This window comes from Camelus bactrianus, chromosome 8 (assembly GCF_048773025.1).
Source record: "Camelus bactrianus isolate YW-2024 breed Bactrian camel chromosome 8, ASM4877302v1, whole genome shotgun sequence".
NCBI classification, from domain to species: domain Eukaryota; kingdom Metazoa; phylum Chordata; class Mammalia; order Artiodactyla; family Camelidae; genus Camelus; species Camelus bactrianus.
Window position 1 is genome coordinate 91703075 of NC_133546.1, and position 5518 is coordinate 91708592.

Sequence of the window (5518 nt, forward strand, 5' to 3'; positions counted from 1 at the left end):
AAGCAAACTCAGTTATATATTCATTTCTTGAATCTTAGCCAATAAAATATTTTGGTTGTTCATTAAAACTAGGGACAGAAGACTATAATAGTGAAGAAATGCCTGTTTCCCACTAACACTGAATCTTTGCAACAGAGACCAAATGACCCAAGGACAAAAATAAAAACAAAAGCTTCTTTTTAAAGTATAAATAATTTGACACAACATTGTAAAATGACTGTAACTCAATAAAAAAAAGTTAAAAATAAAATATTAATAATATCCTAAACAGGAATGTAAAACATTCCAAAAGTGATATACCAAGATTTTGATACCTGTGATTTTGATATTCTGAGCAGGGAGAGAAATGCAGAAGACTCAGTAGTAACTAGGAAATAAAAGCAGCTTATACAACTGATGGTAAGTATAAAAATGACCAGCCAAAGAACATTGTTAATGTTTAATCAGAATGTCAATTAATAAGTACTCAAGAAATACAAAGTTTAAATTTTAACACCTCCTTAAAGCTGGGAAGATATACTTGAGGAGATTAAAAAAAATTTAGTATTTACAGAGCAGAAACAAAATAAAGACTAGAAAAATGGAAAAAAAATCAATGAAACTAAGAGCTGGTTCTTTGAGAAGATAAACAAAACTGATAAACCTTTAGCCAGAATTATCAAAAAAAAGAAAGAGAGAGAGAGAGAAAGAGGGAGCCCAAATCAATAAAGTCAGAAATGAAAAGGAAATTACAACACCACAGAAATACAAAGGATCACAAGAAACTCCTGCTGACAACTATATACCAATAACATGGACAACCTAGAAGAAATGAAAACATTTCTAGAAATGTGCAATCTCCCAAAACTGAACCAGGAGAAAAATATGGACAGATCAATTATAACTAATGAAACTGAATTAGTAAAAAAAAAAAAAAAAAAAACCTGTAAAACAAAAGCAAAAACAAAAACAAAAAACTCCTAACAAACAAAAGTCCAGGACCAAAAGGCTTTCACAAGTGAATTCTACCAAACATTTGGAGAGGTTAACACCTATCCTGTTCAAACCATTTCAGAACCTGCACAGGAAGGAACACTTCTGAACACATTCTAAGAAGCCAGCATCACCCTGACACAAAACCCAATGAAAATATCAGAAAAAAAAAAAACAGGTCAATATCACTGATGAAGACAGATGCAAAAATCCTCAACAAAATATTAAATACAGTAAAATGATCAGACACCATGTTCACGTGGGGTTTATCCAGGGATGCAAGGATGGTTGAGTATCTGCAAATCAGTCAATGTGATACACCATATTAACAACCTGATGAATAAAACACATAGTCATCTCAAAAGATGCAGAAAAAGGTTTTGACAAAATTTAACATCCTTTTTATGATAAAAACTCTCAACAAAGTGGGTACAGAGGGAACACACCTCAACATAATGAAGACCATTTATGACAAGCCCACAGCTAGCATCATACTCAATCATGAAAAGCTAATAGCATTTCCTCTTAGATCAGGAACAAGACAAAGATGCCCAATCTCACTACTTTTATTTAACATACTATTTAAGTCCTAGCCACAGCAACCAGACAAGGAAAAGAATAAAAGGAATCCAAATTGGAAAGAAAGAAGTAAAACTGTCACTGTTGACAGATGACATAATATATACATAGAAAATCCTAAAAATACATTCAGAAAACTACCAGAACTCATCAATGAATTCAGAAAAGTTGCAGGATACAAAATCAACATATAGAAATCTGTTGTATTTCTATACACTAACAACAAACTATTAGAAAGAGAAATTAAGAAAACAATCTCCTTTAGAGTTGCAGCAAAAAGAATACCCAGGAATAAATCTAAGGCGGTAAAAGACCTGTACACAGAAAAGTGTAAGACGCTTATGAAAGAACCTGAAGACAACAGAAATAGTTGGAAAGATGTAACACACTCACGGACTGGAAGAATTAGTACTGTTATTTTCCCACACCACTCAAGGTAATCTACAGATTCAGTGCAATCTCTATCAAAATACCAATAGCATTTTTCACAGAAGTAGAACAAAAATTACAAAATTTGCGTGGAAACAGAAAAGATCTTTGTAGCCAAAAGTTTTGAGAAAGAAGAAAAAGCTGGAGGTATCATGCTCCCTGATTTCAAATCACACTACAAAGCTACAGCATAGTGCTGGCCCCAAACAGACACACAGATCAAAGGGACAGAGCAGAAAGCCCAGAAGTGAACCCACATTTACATGGGCAATTAGTCTACAACAAAGGAGGCAAGAATATACACTGGGCAATGGACGGCCTCTTCAATAAATGGTGCTGGGAAAACAGGACAGCTACATGCAAAAATAAATAAATAAATAAATAAACTGGACTATTTTCTCATGCCATGCAGAAAAATAAATTTAAAATGATTTAAAGACTTAAATGTAAGACTTGAAATCATAAAACTTCTAGAAGAAAACATAGGCAGTATCTCTTTGACATTAGTCTAATTAATATTTTTCTAGATTATGTTTCCCCTGGCAAGGGAAACAAAAGCAAAAATAAACAATTGAGATTATATCAAACTGAAAAGCTTTTGCACAGCAAAGGAAACTATCAACAAAATTAAAAGCACACCTACTAAATGGGAGGAGATATTTGCAAATGCTATATCCAATTTAAGATTAATATCCAAAACATACAAAGAACTCACACAATTTAACATCAAAACAAACAAACAAACAAACAAAAAACCCAATTAAAAAATGGGCAGAGGATATGAATAGATATTTTTCCCAAGGAAACATACAGATGGCCAATATCACATGAAAAGACTTCCAATATCACTAATCATCAGGGAAATGCAAATCAAAACCACAATGAGCTATTTATCTCACAACTGTCAGAATGGCTGTTGTCAAAGAGACAACAAATAACAAGTGTTGGCAAGCATGTGGAGGAAAGGGAACCCTCGAGCAGTGGTGAGAATGTATATTGGTGCAGTCACTAAGAAAAACATGGAGGTTCTTCAAAAATTAAAAAAAGAACTATCATAGGGTCCAGTAATTCTATTCCTGGGTATTTATCTGAAGAAAACAGAAATACTAATTCAAAAAGATACATGCACCCCAACATTCATGGCAGCATTATTTATAATAGCCAAGATATGGGAGCAACCTAAATGGCCATCAATAGATGAATGGATAAAGAAGATGTGGCACATATGTGCAATGAAATACTACTCAGCTATAAAAAAGAATGAAATCTTGCCATTTGAGACAACATGGACGGACCTGAAAGGTATTAGGTTAGGTGAAATACATCAGAGAGAAAAAGACAAATACTATTTGATTTTACTTTCATGTGGAATCTAACAAACAAATGAATGAACATAACAAGACAGTAACAGAGTCATAGATACAAAGAACAAACAGAAGGTTACCAAAAGGGAGGGGGATAAAGGGAGGAGAGAAATAAGTGAGGGAGATTAAGAGGTACAAACTTGCAGTTGCAAAATAAATGAGTCATGGGTATGAAATGTACAGTGTGGCGAATATAGTTAGTAATTAGCTGATACCTGTTTGGTGACAGATGGAAACCAGACTTACCATGGTGATCATTTTGAAATATATAGAAATATTGAATCACTATGTTTTGCAACAGGAACTCACAAAGTGTTGTAGGTCAATTATACTTCAAAAACAAACTCATAGAAAAAAAGATCAGATTTATGGTTACCAGAGGTGGAGAGTGAGAAGAGGGGAAATTGGATAAAGGCATTCAAAAGGTATAAATGTCCAGTTATAGGTACTAGGGATGTAATGTACAACATGATAAGTATAATTAACACTGCTGTATGTTATATAATAAAAGTTGTTAAGAGAGTAAATCCTAAGAGTTCTCACAAGGAAAAAAAAAAATTCTATTTCTTTAATTTTGTATCTATATGAGATAATACATGTTCACTAAACTTGCTGTGGTGATCACTTCATGATATATTGAAGTCAAATCATTATGCTGTACATCTTAACCTTATATAGTGTAAATTATAACTCAATAAAACTGGAAGAAAATAATGAATATTTGCCAGTCTGTGCTCTTTAGGAAAGTCAGAACAAAAATTAAATATATTGAACTTCTACTAAATGCCATTCAATTTGCAAATTACCTTAATCCACAACAATGTTACAAAGAAGTTATCTTCATTTAAAGGATGAAGACATTAAAATATTAATTTGTCCAAAGTAGTAGAGCTATGATGTGCCTTGGAGGCTGACTCCAAAGCCAATCACCCCTTCTATTATACCACCATTTACAGACTTTTAAAAACAGCAACACCTAAGCTTTGCACAGTGGCAGTATCATAGCCAGTGAGGTTTATCCAAGGCATGATTATTGCTAATTGAAAAACAGCAACACTTTCTTTCAATGCAATCTTACATAAAACATAATCTGAAATATATTTTAAATGAAGAACTGACAGAACTCTGTGACCAGTGAAAAGTGGAGTATCATGGAGAAAGAATAATTGAAGTTGACTCTAATGCTCAGAACACTCTAAAACTTAAGATCCATACAATTAATAAAAAATAAGAAGTTGGGTAAGGGAAGATAAGTTTATGGAAGAAAGTGATGTCAGCTTCATAAATGTGAAGTTTAGGGTCACACTCAAACAAAGTTGAGTTGGAACTCAGGAGACATTTTAAATTTGTCCATGAATTATCTCATTTCTGTGCTGTAGTCTATTTTTGCATTATTTATGGTAAAATGGACCACTATATAATATAATTTCTTCTCAGTTGAAGTTTCACTAATTTTGAATATGCTAGCAAAAATAAAATAAAATGCACATGGTTGAGAGCACGATCCATAGCCCCCTTTCTTCCTCCCAGAGCTTGCTGGTCTCTCCTACCCAAGGCTGGGTCAGGGCTGGTCCACTGAGAGCTGCACAGTTTGAAGGCACTGGAGCAGCAGGCTTCAGGAGCTGAGACTTCCTGCATCCACCACCCTTGTGTGGGCTGAAGTTTATCCTGGGAGCCTGGAACTCTTTGCAGAGGGGGGCCAGTTTGTGTGCCAATCATTTGTGTTTTAGATTGTGCAGATGGATGACCAGAAGTATGTTGAGGTGAAGAATGGGGCAAACATTCAGCTATGACTTAGCTTATGAGCTGTTTGCCTTCATCAGAAAGATTATAAAATAAATCATTCCTACCATCTACCCATGAAAAAATGATGATACAGAAGGACTGCTTCCTCAAAATTGTTTGTTTTCTCCCTTGAGATGAGCTTGACTGGTGATACCATCATGTGACACATGTCCTGTCCTGTCTTTTTTCTTTTCTTTTCTTTCTTTCTTTTTTCTTGTTATAATCAGTTTACAATGTTGTGTCAATTTCCAGGGTAGAGCACAATTTTTCAGCTATACGTGAACATACATATATTCATTGCTTTTGTTGTTGTTGTTGTTGTTGTTCTATTTATTTATTTAGTGAGTTAGTTAGTTAGTTAGTTAGTTAGTTAGTTAGTTAGATACATG

At 33.9% G+C, this 5518-nt stretch overlaps 1 pseudogene; it reads left to right on the top strand.

Annotated features, from left to right (window-relative positions):
* Positions 1-4323: 4323 nt before the first annotated feature.
* Positions 4324-4456, top strand: LOC141578530 (U4 spliceosomal RNA; annotated as a pseudogene).
* The last annotated feature ends 1062 nt before the right edge of the window (positions 4457-5518 follow it).